Source organism: Chinchilla lanigera, unplaced genomic scaffold (assembly GCF_000276665.1).
Source record: "Chinchilla lanigera isolate Chin_1 unplaced genomic scaffold, ChiLan1.0 scaffold00075, whole genome shotgun sequence".
In the NCBI taxonomy this organism is placed as follows: domain Eukaryota; kingdom Metazoa; phylum Chordata; class Mammalia; order Rodentia; family Chinchillidae; genus Chinchilla; species Chinchilla lanigera.
Window position 1 is genome coordinate 4020931 of NW_004955476.1, and position 18287 is coordinate 4039217.

Here is an 18287-nt window from a genome sequence, read left to right on the forward strand (position 1 = left end):
CCAAAATACATACAGTGGCGTTAGTTTTCCACCGCTGCTGTCACAAATTACAAAAATGCAGCACTCAGCACAATTTGTTCACTGACGATTCTGGAGTCAGAGACCCCGAATGCGCAAGTCGGGCTAAGTCTGCCAAGCATGTCCTCCATCTCCGCTCCTTCGGTCTCACTGTCTTCTCTGCTGCAGGAAAATCCCTCTGTGGTTACGGCCTTTCATAAAGACCTTTGCAATCACAGCTTAAGCCTCCTAAGGCAACCACTCTTTTTTGTATGTTTATTGTTTTTTTTCTTTTTCTAAATCAAGATGAAGTAAGTATACAGAGAACACTGCAGTTATTTTGGAGAAGGTGCTTCTCAATGAGTTAATCTCGTGGTTCCTCATGATTCAATTCCCATTAAGCACGTTTGGCAGGAATGCTGCTGAAACGATTTTGGAGTCTTCCCCATGCACGTGTCTCATTTTTGTGAAGTTAACTTTGACCTCTTGGTGAAGACTGTGTCAGGTTTCTGCACTACACTGTGATCCTTTTCTTGCTGAACTTTCAAGCGTCCTGACTAACCAGTTTAAAACTATGTAGACATCCTGCTTTCCAATATATCTCTTCTCACTAACTGTAGTATCTGCCTATGGTTGTAAGCTTGAAACAATGATGACCTTAGCTTTCACCAAATGCTAAACTACCTTTCCCCCATTTCCTCTAAATTTGATACCTGCTATTATGCTAGGAAGCAGAGCATTTCCAATCACTTATATGTGACAGAAAAGATCATAAACATTTATATTTATTTTCCCATATAATAGTTCTTAAGATAACATTGTTCAACAAATATGCTAACAGCATGAAACAAGACTCATCTTTCTGAAACAGGAATAGACTAAGCCAATATGAAAAGTAAAATAATGTTTGACTATGTAGTAGATTCTAAAGAAAATAGATGTAAGTGGGACAATAGGCAAAAATTAATTTGCATCGCTGCTAATGGCACTCTTCTGATAATTTTATAGTAATTAGGATTGTAATATTTACAGAAGCTGAGAGAAATATAATTATATAAAAATATGTACTATTTTTGAGAATGTTCACATCAAATAGCACTTCAAATTTAAAAGTTAAAAGTGTAAAAATATTTTTTAAAATATCAAGTGAATTTCAGCTTTCTTTTTTTTTTTTCAGTACCAGGGATCAAACTCAGGACCTTGCGCTTGCCAGGCAGGCGCTTATGGTGCTGAGCTATATCCCCAGCCCCAACTTTCATATGCTCTAAAATCTAGATTCTTTTCACTCATGAGCGGAGACCCTAAAGAGAAAAGTTTTGTGCCTAGTAATAAAAACTGAGATAAGTTTTCTAACCAGCGTGGGTGGTTTTAATGAGTATCAGATAAAGCAGTTTTCCAGGATCCTTTTAGAAGATACATCATACTACCCACACTGGACTCAAATAGCTGTGTGAATCTCTTGCTCAAGCTCTCTAAGCCTCAGTTACAAAAAGAAGGTAGTAACTGTACCTATCTGACTGTATCCTTATTTTAAAAAATAACAACAACAACACACTTTTTTAGTGATACAGTTTGGAGAACAAAAGGTGGTCAGATTTAACAAATAAAAACAGAGGACATCCAGTTAAATTTGAATTTCAGAAAACCAGTAGGCACCAGTTTTTTATAAAATATGAGCATGTCTGGAAGTATGGAACAGACTCACAGCCAGAATAAAAAGTATGTCCTCTATTTTGTCAGGTCAGCAAGTGTAGGTCAGCAATATCTGCAATTATGTTAGTGCGCACTTGTCAGCAGGAAGATTATTTGTAGTATGACTTTGGTGCTAAGTCAAGGAGGCTTGCAAAGCACAGAGGAGTCCAGATGTGAAGGAAAGAGGACCTAGACCAGGAGTCAGTACTGTCTCAGCACCCAAGGTTCAGACCTCACCCCTGACACAGTGCTCCTTTCTTTCTTTATGGAAGAAAATAGCAGAGGAGACAATTTATACCAAGTGAGACTGACAGACAAGAAAGTTGAGGTGCTGATGAAGTCAAACTGAGAGCACTGGAAACTTGGGGACAGCCTCACCTCATGTCTTAGGGCGTCCAGCTCGTTAAATTAAGAAAACATTTCAGTGAAACGTCACCTTGACCTTGGCAATCACTCAATCAGCAAGTACTTCCCGTTGCCTCTTTTTTTCTCTCTGGGAATGTTGAATTTTTTTTTTAATTCTTTGTGGGTGCATACGTACAATCTGTCTACAGAAATTTACTTTGAAATCCTACTTACCCTTACCAGGAGCTATGCTTAACAATAAACTAGAGACTGTTACTGACATCATCCCAAGGGTGAGAAACCGAGATATAGGATCTCCTGCTTTCCACTGTCACAAATCTGTAAATTATAGATCTAATATTTGGAAGCCGTCTGCTTTTTTATCTAATCAAAATCTAAACCATTTACCAAAGCTCTTTCAATCGCACCTTCAAAAAGAAGCACTTTTGCTTTTTGTAAATTATGCATGCCCCAATATACCTGCAATTTCTAAAACTAAAATTAAATTAGAGTCTGGAGAAAAATAGGCAAGGAAGTCATTTTTGCTCTTACAAAATTTATACCATAATGGCACAACAAATTTTATTTAAAATGTAGATGAGGGATAAGCCACTACAGGAATCAAGAAGTATTGAGATTAATAGGTGAACTTTAGTGTCCTGCGTACTTCACTTAGTAAACTGGCCCTGACACGAAGTAGATGTATGATTTGGGGAAGAATTATTTAAGAGTTCTGAGCCCACTTCTTCATCTGCAAAATGGGTGAAAATATTTAATTATAGTTTCTTTGAAGATTCAATGAAATTACTTATATATACACCACATCAACGTGCACATATAGGCTTTTACTACATGGCGTCTTTGTTGGAGTTAATGTAAACACTTTCCAACATTTAATAAAGCTGAATTGAAAGAGAAGATGAAATGAGAATTCCTATGTAGCCACCAATCTCAAAGTGTGGAGAAGGAAAGAAAGGGCCTGAGAAGTTGTATCCCTAAAGATAAATGGAACAGGAGAAATAGAGGCAAAGCAGTATGGATCGATCAAGGTAAAGGTGGACCAGTTTCCAGGAGGCAGCCTCTGTCTCCCAGAAGAGAGGAAAGTTGAATGTGGTATCCTCTTCTTTCATGATTATTTTCCATTGCCAAGATCTCAGGGCATTGCCCTCTGGAGAAATTAATTTATTCTGCAAACGTCTATGAAGTGACTCACGGAGTGCCAGGTACTGAAGTTTGTGTCCTGAAACTGTCAAAAATAATCACAAATTATTTAGGTCAAAAATAATCACATTTATTTAGGTCATTGAAAAATAGAACTGGAAATGATTATTAAGATGTTGTAGTCTGTTGTTTTTCAAATATATGATTCTACTTATTCTGTCCCCTATTCCACACAGACCCCGAGTAGATACAGGTTACTTAGGGGCAAAGGAACTTCACAAGGGAAGGACAAGGAAGGAATGTCAGCCTGAAAGGTAGACTCTGATCCCAAGGTCGACTGAGGGTGACTGAAACAATCCTGGGGCAGTCAGTAGAAGTCAGTGTCATACCCACTCCTCAGACTGTAAAGAATCTAAGAGAATCTAGAGCACATAACACTCCTGCTGCTGAGAGGAGTGCTGGAGCGGGAGTGAGCTTCCATCCTCAGTATTTCTGGCCCTCGAATAGGCAATGGGCAGGTAAAACACTTGGGCAGGAATCCTGAAAGCGCTCAGGCGAAGGGAAGCAGAGCTTGGCAGATGTAGGTTGGGCTGGCTCACAATAAGGCGAATGGTCTGTGAGTGAGAATACAAATCACCAGTCTGCTGAGAGCTAGGTTAAGTGAACACATGGCATTCTGTTCTCCAGATCTTCACTGACCTTCATATGTGTATGTAAATGAACACCATGCTGCATACAGAGGAAGCTGTGTGATGAGTGTCTTCAAACTGTCTAACACAGGGTCATGTGGTGTCTCAAATATATTGCAAGACTTGTGTTTCTTAGAAATACTTAAGCTCTCTGTGATCTAATCCAGGTGCTTATATCTTGCTAATGAGGAAAGTTAGGTCTAGATTGGTAGTAATGCATTCATTACTACCATAAATAAGCAGAGATCTAGAAAGAAAGGATTAGATTATCTGATTGAAGTTCAGGCAGGAGACAATCCAGACACGTGACAAAAGTTTCCTGTTAACTGTTCTTTATGGTTTGTTCTTCATTCTAGTTCCCTCTGATTTCCCTGTAGACTTTATGGCCTTGTCTCTCTTTTCTACAGCAAAGCTTTCATATATTTATTATATACTTATAACTACCATGTAAAGTATGACTATTTAATAATGTGTATATCAACTGTCAAATAATATGTAGTGATTTGATATCTCCTACAGATCTGTATGTGGACATTAATGCATTAGTATGGTACTGTAAGAAAAGTTTGCCTTCTCTCAGAATAGAGATCCAATTCTTTATTTTTGATTTATGATCCTTATGAGTAGATTTAGGTACAGTTATTCTCGTTTATTTATAAAGAGATTGAGGCTCAGAAAAACTCTTATTTTTATGCAATTCTTGAAATAACTTAGATTCAGAGCCAAGATGTAAGATCAAGAATCAAATCTTTGCTGATGATCACCTGAGGCCCGATAAATTTTCCAGTACTTTATTTTTCTCCAACTCCGTGAGTTCACGTTTTAAATATTTAGTGAGGGCTACAAACGGCCTGGGTGTAAGAGCCATTGCTGGGTACAGGTGAGCTCCTGGTGCTCAGGCACAAGTTTCTGGCATGTTCCATAGTAGGCTTCATGAAATTCAATGATGTGAAGAAAGAATATGATGAAAGACAGATCATGTTGCTGAGCACACCGTTGGGTATTTAGGTAAAAATTTTATCCATATAGTTGAGTTCTTTAGCTGGGATTGTTATTTGTGTTTGTAAAAACCCTAACCTGTGTCCAGTCTTGGGGGTGAGTCACCTCCGTAAAACTGATAAATAAACAGGAATACATTTTTCCTTTTTTTGGTACCTGATATTGAACTCACAACTTTGCGCTTGCCAGGCAGGCACTTAGGCCACTGAGCTATATCCCCAGCCTCTCAACAGGAATGCATATGAATGTGAGCTAAGGAAATGGTCCTCTGTAGAACACAAATCAGGCAGTTCTTTAAGAGCAAAGACTGATTCCACCAATTAGAGAAGAATCAGAACACTGCAGTTTTGTTGTTTGAAGAAATTCTTTGTATAGCCTTCTATGGAGTATGGCGTAAGTCATAAGGATAACATACCTAAGTAAGCAAACAAAAGGAATCAGATAATTGGGAAGATCGTTTATTATTTTGAGATACAGAATACTCTGGGATCTATCAGAAACAGGAAAAATCACAAGCAAATGGCCACACAGTTTATTTGAACAAATGTTACATGAGCTCAGGAGTGTAGTAAAACTATACTGATTGAATGGAACCTATGACATTCAATGACAAGGAATATTTTTGTTGCAAGTTTTGGTTACTGCATTATAAAAAAATGGACTGAGGATAAGTAAATCAGAAGTTATTATAATAACAATAAAACCTGTGACCTTGGATTGTAATTATCAATGTAAGTTGATCAAGACACACCTAGCAGATTAGGAAAGCACACTTCTGGGTGAGTCTGGGTGGGTTAAAGAGCCATGATCTGGGGTGTCATAGCTAGTCTCTGGCCCTTGTCTCTCTGGCACTGTTTTCCCACTCAGCTTTCTAGACACCATGAATTATGCAGCTTTGCTTTGCAACACGCTTGTGCTACCATTGTTTGTCCTTGGAGTCAGTCAGCTGCAGACTTTGCCCCAGAAACTGTGAGTCAGATTGAAACTCCATTTGTCTTGTTTGGCCTGGAAATAGGCGCAGGCTGTGCTTGTGACCGCAGCACGTGACAGAAGGAAAGAAGAGAGCAGAAGGTGAAACAGAGATGGAGCATGCTCAGAAACTTGAAGGGAAGATCTAAAGCCCAAACTTATGTAACTGGAGAGAGAATGGCCAATCCTGCTAAGAGTCGATGGGCAGAAGATTGGAAGGAAAATCCGATGACTGAAGAATCCTGAAGGCCCAGTGACAAAATTATTTCAAGAAAAAAGTGTTCACTTTCTATCTTTCCCCGAATTAAAGCCATTGTTCCATGTGAGATGGGGGCTACATTTTTGCATCATCTGTAGCAGGAGGTGACCCACCCGCCCCCCAGCAGGATACTTCAGCTTGTTAGTTGTCCCGGTAATAGTTTTGGTTACAGGTCCTGTTACTTTTGTTTCTTAGAAGAGCTGGTCACTGTGATGCACATTGTAAGAACCAATCCTCGATGGACAAGCCCTCCTGCCTCTGTACTTCCTGCTTGCTTATTCCATATAAGCCCTAGGTCTCCACAGATCAGGGCCTGATATTTTGGGAATGATCCCAGTCAGTGCCTGTCCACATAAAAGAAATCTGCCTCCAAATCCTGGGAGTTGTTTTAGTGCTTGTCCTTGTGGTTGCACTACGGGATTGTAAAAGTTTAATAAAGGGCAAAGGAACATAGTCATTTTTTATCGGGTTTTGTATGGTGGAATGGAACTACTTGGAAGATGATGACATACAGTGTATTAGCTACTGTTGGTGTCTCATTTTGTTATGGATTTTTTCAATTGTTCATAAAATTAAAAAAAATCTCTCTCATCTCTCTCTCACACACATACACACACATATGTATATATATATATATTCGTTCAATCTTATACAATGACTAGATGTAGTACATATAAGATATAATATCAAAGGACATTAAACACATTAAGCATCTCTGCCCACCTTCTGTGAATAATTCATTGATATTAAAAGCTGTCTGTCTTCACTTTCTTTTTCACAGAATGCCATGGGCCAGAGGAAAGTTTGCACAATGCACTGCCTACATTTAATAAAGAATCTCTGATTCCCCTTCCACACTTGTGTTTACCAGTTATTGATGATTCCAGCAGCTCACGTCTCGTGAAATATAAATAACCTTTAACTCATAAGGTTCATGAGGCCATTTGGCCCGGCTCTGATACACAGAGCTGGTTCTGGAGATCGAACTTCTATTTCCATCTTTCCAGATGAGTCATTTAACCTCTTTTCCCTTTAAGATAGGAATAAATGTTTCCTTGGCCTCCTGCACCCATTTGAAATGACTGCTGGTGAGATAATGTCTATAAAACAATGTGAATGCCTTACAAACATGAGGCAAGTGATTTCAAAGGACCTTGCTGGATTTTCTCATCCAGAGGCTGAGATGGAAACACATGAAATTGGATTCTTTCGATGACTTTACAAAAGCTGGGGAGAACGGTAGCTCTTTCTTGCCTGCCAGAGAGACATTAATGTTTTAGTGGCACAGCAATTTAAGGTGAGGCTTGTCTATCTGGAATAAATTTCTCGTGAATAATTATAGCTTTGAAAATGATTCAACAGCACAGGCATATCTGAGGAGTACGTGTGAAACTAACAAAGACTGATGACTAGAGGATTCCAGCTGCTGGGAAAACAACCTCTGCCATATTTCCATGGCTGTGGCAGTGCCACCTACCAAATTTGCCAAGGTTATAGGTCTGAAAGTCATTCTGGTATTTTTGCCGTGCCCGCCACTGCCAGACTTGGTCTCTGTGCTGTCATCAGGTCCTTGTTATGTGCTATTGCCTCTTCCTACTGATAATTCTGCTTTACCCAGTCTCCCAGCAGCCTCTCTCGCTGCTTATTGGAAACTTCTCCTATTTGCTGCTTGATGGACGTCATATCCGTTTCCTCTTCCTGATGCTTCCATTAAGCATGTCCTCACACCGCTCTTGACAAATACCCTTTGCTGCAGCCACATTGAACTATGCAAAGTTCCGGGGGCATCCTGTGTGTTCCTGTTGCCTTTGCACACGTGACGTTTGCGAGGAATACCTTTCAATAGAGCAGCTGTAGAGTATGATGACTGGTGCTAAGGCTGCCAAAAAGATTAAATGTCACTCTTCATCTTAAGTATGAGTACTTGGGCAAGGTTCTGAGTTTCTCTCTACTTCAGTGCTTTCTCTCTAAAATATAGATGTTGAAAAGTGCTTGTATTATAACTTATCATAAAGATGAGATAATACCTGTAAAGTATCACACACTGAGAATTCATCTGCATTTACAATTATCTTGTTTGCCTTCTTAAAATGTACCTCAAAATTTGTTTTATTTTTATAAATCATTCTTTCAGCCCTCCTCTCTCTGCACTTGGGCACTTGCTAGCTCTGCTTGGTGCTTCCCCTCCCCTTCCGTGCACGTACCACCCTAGCATGCATTTCAGATTATTTGTATAAATCCTCAACATGTAGTCCGGAACAGGAAAATTAATTAGAAGTAGATTCAGGTCTTATTTATTTGCTAATTTGGGTAAATGATATATATTTAGTATATATATGTTGAATAAAGACCAAGAAAATTATAGTCCCTGGTATTAGCCACAAAATTTCTTACAGAGATAGAATAAATATTTCTCCTCCATTCTCCTAGGAAATGCATAGTCCCCTAGGGCTTCATGATAGAAATGGCTTTTTTCTTCTTAAGTGTACCATTTTATTTCCAACTGACTTCCTCAAGGACACACACACACACACACACACACACACACACACACCCCAATATAATTTATTCAGCAGAGAGTCTCAAATGTCTTGCAGTAGTAATGGCTTAGCCCATAGTTAAGTACAGAAATGGTATGTCTTTCACTATTTTTGATAACTAAAATATTTGAGATGAAACTGATTATTGCTAATTGGTCATTACTGACATATATTGATCATGTAGCTGGAGAGTGGGATGCTGGTGATTTATTTTAAAATGTGTATGTTAAAATATGTGAACTGACAAAGTTTTCAATTATCCAAAATTAAGATTTACTAAACAAATTTGCATATTTAAATGTCAGCATAAATATAATAATCATATAATTTCATGATAAATACTATATTATTAATTTTGAAAAGTACAAAAAGTCGATAATTTTAAATTCTTGGAATCAGTTTTTTCAGACCATTTCTGAAAGCAAACTGTACCGAATGAGTTACCAATGAAAGAAATAAACCAACTGCATGTTTGGTGATAATGAAAAAATCAGAACGGTAGCTTCAGGCATTCAAAAATATCGAATTTGATTTTTTTAGTAACTTGACATTCATCCTTAATGAAGAAGTCTAAGAAAAAAGGGAGAGAGAGACCAGCAACAAGTCACTTGCCTCTGGAACTTTCCAATCCAGTGGGACAATAAAACAAAAGCTCAAGGTAGAGACAGTTCTTATTAATCACTCGTACTTTTCCTCCTCTCTGCTACACCCTTCATCATGAGAGCTGGAAACCACATTACATTGTCTTGGGTTTAATCAAAATAGTTTGCCACAACTTTTCTTATAAGAAGAGAAGTATCAATTTCCAGCCTAGACAATATGCCAATACAACTATGAGACCTAAACCAGAAATGTTCAACCTTTTTAACTTGTCAATGCCAGTTTCAGGAATACAAACACAATTTGAGTGGAGTTTTTTACTATATATTTTCCTTTTCCTTTTTCCTAATATAGACAGATATATTCACTATACTGTCTCTGCTACTTGCTTCTTTGATATGGGACAAGTTATTTGAACTTTTAACACCTCAGTTCTTTCTCCATAGAAGTGAAGTCTTGCCCGATGTGTTACCTCTCTATCACAGTTTTAACAAATAAACAGGGGACTAATGGTTTTAAGCACCAAAACTTTCTTAATTTACACTTTTGAGAGTCTTATGCAAGTCTCACTAAGTTAAAAGCCTGGTGTCCTAAGGGTTGTGATCTCTTGTGGGTGCTCTGAGAGAACTCCTTTCCTTGCCTTACTGGATTCTAGAACTTTCCCATGTTCTTTAACTCAGCCTTCTTCATGTCAAAGCCAGCAACTCTTCATCTCTTTGATGACTGTAACCCAGTGACCTTTCCCTCTTACTCAATACAGGAAAGCTTCTCCACTGTTAGGGAGAAGTTAATGCAGGTCGATAACACCTGGATAAGCCAAGACGTAAGCTAACATACTCACTAATTCCAGAGATTAGGATGTACGTATCTGAAGAGACCCAACTTAATTTCCTCCATAATGCTGGGGAGGATGCCACAGTTGTGTTCATCCGCAGATGTGGAGTTCTTGAAGAGAAGAAATATTTTGCCACAAACTTTTGTTTGCAAACCAAATCATTCATGAACAGAGGAGGCGTTCGTGAATGGAGGCGTTGCTGAAATTTTATCTGAATAAATGCTATGGAAACCAAGAGCAAGGGAGACAGGATGAGCAGGTTAGTGACTTTGTAGTAGAAAAGTTTGTGCTTGTGTTATGGAAAAATTGGGCAAATGAGAGAAGCATGCCCAGGTTAAGTCCTTTTGTGCTTGATAATGTGGCAATCTTCATGCCAGGAGCTTTCTCAGGAGAGCTGTAAAGACATGTTTTACTGATTTTATTGTTTAAATGAAGACCCAGACACAGAAAAGTTTCTGAGAATGACTTCATATTGTGTTAGTAAAGGATGAAGATCAAAGGACTACTGTTGTATTTAACTATTCAAAATTTAACATTCTCAGCTACAAAAAAAATGTCCTCTACATGTGGGTTTCATTTTCATAATTAATTTTATTTTCATAATTTAATTTTATAATTCAGCCAGAAAGCAAAGCATTTTCTGAGGGTACCTGGCCATGAACTTGTGTACTCTGGTCTCAAGTTACTTGCATATTCTCTTTATTTGATTATTTACTGAATCAATTTTTGCTTTTGTCTTTATCCTGTCTCCCACTACACTCACTGCTTGGATCATTTCACGACCATGGGCAGACTCGCAATCTCTGGCCTTTCCGTATGCTCTGCAAGGTCTCCACTTTTGTCTGTCCTGTTTCCACTACATCAGCATGTTCCTTGTGTTCATCAATCAACTCAGTTTTATTTATCCTCAAGCCTTAATTTGAAGGACGATTCTTCTCTTATTCCATCTGTCAGAATATTTACATCTACCCTCTAGACTTCCAAAGTGAAAACTTTCATACAATGACAGAGTACAAAGAAAAATAATATTTTGTCTTTCTCTTAGTGTTTACAGTGGATCAGCCATACCTTGATTTCAGTTTCATGAAATGGGCACAATGATTAGTCACATGTCAAGATGTGGAAGCTGAGGAAAGGCGTGTTTAATATGTTACAAAAATTCACAAAGCTGATGAATAGCAGGACTAAGCTTGGTATACAGATATCCCATTCTAGAGTTTACATTCTTAAATTATGTGCTATCAAGCTTAAATATCTCATATTTTCTTTTATATGATAAAAACAAAATATAAATAAATTAAACAGCAAAAGACAAGATAAATAACAGGAAACAAGGAGATAGGTCTTTCACAAGTGGGAAGGAGATGAAGAGTTGGAGGGAGAGGGAAGGAGGAGGGAACTGGGAAGGAAAGGAATTAAGCTGTGTATGTATGTAGGAAGCTCCCACAATGATGAAGGTAATCATTATGTACCTCAAGCATGTACTCATTAAAATATAAACTAAAAAATTAATTATGTGCTATAGCTATATTATTAGAAATAAGCAATTACTTTATACTGCAGAATGGAAAGACATTTTGCATACTCATAAGGCAGCATAACAGTTATACAAAGTGGCCCATAAAGGAGAAACACAATTAGTAAAAGTGTTCACTATCGAAGTAAATGTACTGAGTCATAAAAACATAGCTTGCATTACGGATTTAAATAATTTGGATAGACCAGCTCAAATACACACAAAGTTTTCCATTTGTTAACTTTGAATGCCCAGAAGGCGCTCTGCAGTATTTTTATTCTACTAAGTGGGGTTTACACAGAGGAAATGATCTATACATCTAGGAGAAAACATCTTTCCAAATGTTAAACCTGGTGTTACACTGGGCCAGTCTCTAGAATGTCTGTTCACTGGATGATTTCTGTAATCTCTACTCCTTGCCATTGCTCTAGCTCTCTCCTTGGCAACCTTGTTTGTACCCATGTCACACTGTCCCTTGGGCCCAGTTTAGTTGTCGTCCTCTTACTTGGTGCGTATTCAGATTGCCCACCTAACAGATGGCCCGGGTGTCGATTTGTCGGCCATGTTCCTTTTCTTCGGTAGTAACTATTAAACTGGTCTGTATGGAGAAAGAGTTTGGAAGCTCTATTGTTACGATGATCTGGAAAGCAATGTCCTATCACCCATATATCTGATTTTTGAATTTCATTTCTTTGTTGCAGTCTAGGTGTCAAATCCACTCAGAGAGAAACTTCAAAGAAAAAGATAAGAAGTTATTCAAGAAAAAAAAAAACAGAATGCTAGAAAAGTATCCAAAACGTTATCCACATCCAAAACATGCAGGATTCATTTTTTGTGCTGTACCTTTTTGATTAAAATAACACGTTTTCACTTGTTTATGTGTCAGTAATTTGGGATTCTTGATGTTACTTTACTAACTGCATAAATGAGAAAAACAAATCTGTGTGATCCCAAAGAAAGAGTCAGTCCTAATAGGGATGGCAGAAGTGTTGATGGCTAACAAGTAGGTAATGCAGGAGTACTGGACGTACTAAAATAATGCTAATCCCTTCCCCATCAATTCCGCACTTAATGCCAGCATACCGTGCTATTTGTATTTCTACTTTCTTAAAGCTGCAGGATTTAAGAGACAGGAGAGACCAATAGGGAAAACAGGAGGATTTATTTTTAGATGTGTATAAGCTTAGCTGGTAAATCCAAAATGGCTGAGCAGAGGACAAAGGAAGGTTTTGGCTTTTATGCATTGAATCAAGGGGGTCAAGCGGGACACGGAACTTCTGGGCGGGAGGAAGGAGAACAAAGGCAGTTTGTCAAGCTGTGAAGGCTTTGTATCTTGGCGTCTCAGCTCGGACACAACAGGATGTTATGGGAACAGAAGGTTGTAAAATTTTACTTACAGGGACAACGCTTACTACTTTTATCTTTATTAGAACAAAGAATAACAGCTGTAGGAGGGGAAAATATGGGAAACTTGACTTTTTCTTTGTAAATCCTGCTTTATTAATACTTTGTTTATTTTCTCTAGTCATTGATAGAGTGCATAAAGTTTTCACTTATTATAGTATACAGTATCTTCATATGAGACAAGGATATAACTCAGTGGCACAGAGCCTGCCTGGCAAGCACAGGTCTTGAGTTTGACCCCTGCTACCAAAAAAGAAAAAACAAAAAACCTTCATATTTAAAATCCTTTGTTTTTATCAATATGTAGCAACAAATTTGAAAAGAGTGATTTTGAGTTTTTATTTTGTAACATTAATAAGTTCACTTTGGTGTTCTTATTTTGTTTTGTTCATTAAGATTTTTAGGCAACAGTGACACACTACCCACAAAAGTAGAGCTTTTATTCTTATTTGCAAGGTGATAAACAGCGAAGTACTGAGTAGAGGTGGAACATTTAGACACCCTAAGTTTTGCACAAATTTGGAGAAAACTATTGAGTCTTTCATCACATAATAACCTTGCAAGCTGTTGGCTTTTGTAGATATCCACACCAGACTGAAGAAGTTCTCCTGCTCTCTCAGTTTATTGAGAGATTTGTATTATAGATCTGTGGTTTCCTTGATCGTTTTTCCATCTGTTAAAATGAGGAAGTACGGTTTCCTTCTGTGTTCAGTTCGCATGGTGTATTAATTTCCTACCACTGCCTATTTTGACAACTGAAAATTTAAAACAAGGAAAATTTAGTCTCTCTCAGTCCTGGAAGCCAGGGTTCTGAAATCAGGGTGTTGGTGGGAGGTGTCTTTCAGATGACTCTTACAGATGGTCTTCTCTTGCTTCTTCTAGCTTTTGGGAGCCCCTGGGGTCCCCTGGCTGGTATAAGCATAATTCTAATCTGTGCTTCTGTCTTCACATGACCTGTTTCTTTTAAAATATTATTCTAATAACCACAGTTAATGAATTTGGGGCTCATCCTAAATACAGGATCATTTTGTTTTGAGAACCTTATTTTAAAAATTTCATAGACCTTCTCAAATTAAGTCACAAACTAAAGAGCACATAGTTAAAATGACTTAATATCAAAAAGTAAAATTGTCATTGTTTTCACTGGTTGTGGTATATTTTCCCATTTGAATGGTTTCCTTTACAAAAATATTTACCTCTGAATTGATGAAGGGTGTGTTAGCAGTCATGTTTTGGGGTAATATCTCTGGTTTAAGTATCAAGATATTGCTGGCCTCATAAAATAAGTTGGAAAGTGTTTCATCTCCTTTGTTTAATGAATGTGTGGGAACAACACTCTTTCAGCTTTTGTGCTCCTGTGTGTTATTCTCCAAAAGATTACTTTATATATGAATGTCTAGTTTGACCTCACTACAGAAGTCTTCAGCCTTACTTTTATTCAATTTTAATTCTCTATTGATTGTCTTATTGGTTGATAACCAAGCATCTCCTAAATCCTTTCAATTTCTGGTAGTTGTTAATTTATATTACAACTATAGGACCGCAGTATTTCCCTGGGTGTTGATGGTGCAGCTCCACACAGGCACACAGTGTGCATTGGTCACTTAGGAATCACCAATTCAGAATGACCTTGCTCAGCTTTCTGTGCTTTTTCCTCTGTGTAGCTGACATTCTCCATGCTCTGCCCTGAAAAGTCCATGTCCATCATACTGCTGGACTCTTGTCTCTGTCTTCAAATCTAAACAAAATTAATTGTCTCAAATTACATTTGGTTTTCTTCCGGTAAACATTGTAAGGCATATAGTCAGATGATCATAGTGCTTATACTGTCCAGACTCGAGTTCTACATGATGTCTAGGTAATTAAAAGTAAAGCATTTCCTAAGGTGAGTTTCATAGCAAAAGCTTGTTTAGATAAGAAAGAAAAAAAACTAATGGTCTAATCCAATATTCTCGGTAAGGAGAAAGTAGTAAACTACTGTGGTTTGAACACAGACACAGGTACTTTGGTCTCAGTCAAAAGGTAATTCTCACAAGCAAAAGAATAAAATATTGCCATACTAGAACTGACATTGCTGGCCCTGATCCCTTGTATTTTGCAACTGTCTAAATGCTGAAATGATAATTGACAGTTTATCATTGAACCTTCTAGAAGGAATATAAGAAATTAACATGAAAATATGTGAAAGAAACAATGATAGCAGTTTTTGGGGTTGTATAAATTTAAAAATTTCTGTTTACCAGGCATGGTTCCCTCACATATTGACCTCAAGGCAGTGAGTTCCAGGAGTCAGCTTAACTGATAAAGAAAGAGGTTGATGAAATAGAAAGTATTAACAACATTGCCTAAAACTGCTTCTAAAATCACCAAGTGACTGATTGTGATACAGTTGAGATACTCACAGTGACTTACTGAGGCAAGTGTTTTCCTAACCCAAGTACATCACTGAAAACGGAAAGTACAATGATATGAAAAATAAACCTGTTTACCACTTCCGTTTGGTGGCTTTCCCTTCTAAATACATAAAAAATTATTTGGAAACTGAACCCTTGTAAATGTTAGCATTTTAGCTATACAAATAAAACTAAGAAAGATAGCCATTATAATTTAAAAATTTAGTTTAATAGGAGAAATATGATAATGTTATTGTAAAGCAAGGGTTTGATCAAAACAAAATTTGATAAAATATCAAAAGCGAGGAGGAAAACTCAGTCTACGGGCTCATTTGGCAATGTGCGTTTACGAACGCAGCTTTTACCACACTGAACTTCCATTGCCTAAAAGTTCATACTTCATAAATAATTATAAATTTAAATATGTGAATGAACAGAAATCAGTGGATATATGTGATAGTTCCGTATTGATTGTAGCAGTTTCCAAATGGTATTTGTAGTCCTCATTTGGTAGAATTTGATGTTTTAGTATCAATGATCATTGTAACAGCAGCCATGGTCAGTAATGATATCTCAGTCAATATTATTGCCATGTAGCCTGTCTGTCACCCAAGTGAAATTTGGGACTAGTAAGTAGCTTCTCGGCAACAACCAACAAAACAGTCCCACTGTCCTCATCATTCTTAGATGTTCAGAGGACAGTGCTTTCCCGGTCTGTTAGTTAGACCAGAGTTGTGTCATTGCTAGGCTCCACTTTTAGAGGATGCTGTGGAAAGAATTTCCAACTGCATCCCTTTCTAGCATAGCAATGCAGTGAACTCTTCTTACCTTTCAGTTAGAGACAATTGGCCAGCTCATTTTACAGAGGATAATATGATTTAAGCCACATTTCTCTTTCCACTCATCAATGAGTACTCCTCTTTCACAAAGGATGCTCTAAACATACAGCATCCTATTTCAAGGTTATGACGTCTTCCTAATTCTTTTGCCTCTCCCTCTCCTTGATTTTTTTCTCTTATTGATATTTCAGTAACTTTTACTCATTCCAAAATTAACTTTAGTTGTTTTTTCTTGCATTTGTCTAGTTTTTATTATTATTATTGCTAATAACACAGTATCACACATGGAATAAGTCATCGCACAAGGAGTTTTCTTTGGCACATGGGTTTGGAGGTTGAAAACCCAACCTTCATATGCAGCCTTCAGTAGGGCTGCAGGGTGCAGCATGAGTGTGTGTGGAGTAGGAAAGGCTCATGACACAGAACAGGAAGCCAAAGAGAGTGGGCGGGGCCAGGTGCAGGCTTTTGTAACAACTGCTCTTACTAAAGCTCACTCCAGAAGACCAACTTTCTGAGAAGGCAGGGCTCCCCATAGCCTCAGAGCTCTCTCCTAGGCCCCGTCTCTTAAGGGCACCAGCACCTCACTACAGCACCACCTGGGAAGGGAGCCTCAAAATCATGAGACTTTAGGGCACAAACATCCAAACCACATCTTTCCCCCTTGATGTACTTCAGTCTTTTTAGCACCATCACACTGTGGATGCTCTACCTTCGCCTCCTCGCAGGTGGCTGTGCCATCTTTCTATCCTCGTACTGCAATGTGTGGGTTAAAACTGGGACTCTGAGGATAAATGCACAAGGATTCAATGTCCTTCTTTTGCACTTTGGAAAATTACCTTAGACTCTCCAAAAATTCCCATTTTCATCTACAACGTGAGGTTGAAAATGATACTTAATTCACCAGATTCTTGTGACGATTGCATATCACTATGTGAGTAAAGTCTTTAGCAGAGGGCTGGCACATAGGTACGTGGGATAGATATTACCTCTTGCACCATCCCTAACTACTTTGGAGAGAAATTACTCCTTAGAGTTTTCCTCTTTATACATAAAGCCTCTTTTGGAGATGGACCCAGCACCTGACATGAAGCAATTACTTTGTAGCTTTTTGATAGAGCAAAGCAGCCTTACCAACCTTTGCCATTTGTAAACTCTACTGTGGATCTTGTCACGTGGCTTCCATTTCTTGATGAAAACAAAGATGAAGCCAGGAAAGGGTTAATTGTCCACACTCTTGCAAGTGCAAGGGTAGTTCTGACAGATTTTCCGAGAGCAAAGCCTTTGTTACATCTAATCTAGCACAGTACGTTCTCAGCATGGAAAACTGCTTCTTCTGACAGATTTCCTCATTAACAAGAAGTGTCAGACACGGTGTTTAAGCTTGTCATAATTTGTACTTAATGCATCAAGGATTTCAGCTTTTGTACCAAACAAAAGCCATAGGCGCGATTCTGTCAACAATATAAGCAGTTCAGCAAATAAACCCATGTTGATGCCTGAGTGCACCTTGTTTCCTAAAAAATGCAGTGTAGAACTTGATTGGAATGAAGCATGGGGCTGTAATCAGTGTACCTTAATAAAATACCTTTCGTGACAGGAGAAAGAGCGTTCATGGAGGAAAGAAAATCATAGTGAAATTTCACTGTCTTAAAAATACACACTGGGTGATCAGAGAGAGGCTATAATGAGTAAAAGTAATTAAAGCAACTGCTGGTAAGGATCAAGTCATTTTCTCCCTCAAATTTTGAATTCATTAGTTGAGAGAGGGAGGGGGGGATTGCCTTTAACTTTAACTTAGAGCACCAAGAGTGCTGTATTTGGCTTGATATACGCTAGGTAGTATACTGTGGCTAAGACATTTTACTCCCAAAAAAGACTTTTCTACCTTTATCTCTGAATGTGGGGATACTCTGAAGAAGAATATGTCCTTTCCCTGACTCATAGCTTTCTCCAAAAACAGACATCTAGGCTTTAAAGTTTTTATTTTTCTGTGGGGTGTTTCCAGTACCGGGAATCAAACTCACAATCTTGTGCTTGCCAGGCAGGCGC

The 18287-nt window shown here is 38.1% G+C and overlaps 1 pseudogene; it reads right to left on the minus strand.

The window, feature by feature from the left end:
• The window catches only part of LOC102007760, a 112469-nt pseudogene that overhangs the window by 13505 nt on the left and 80677 nt on the right, over nucleotides 1–18287 (minus strand).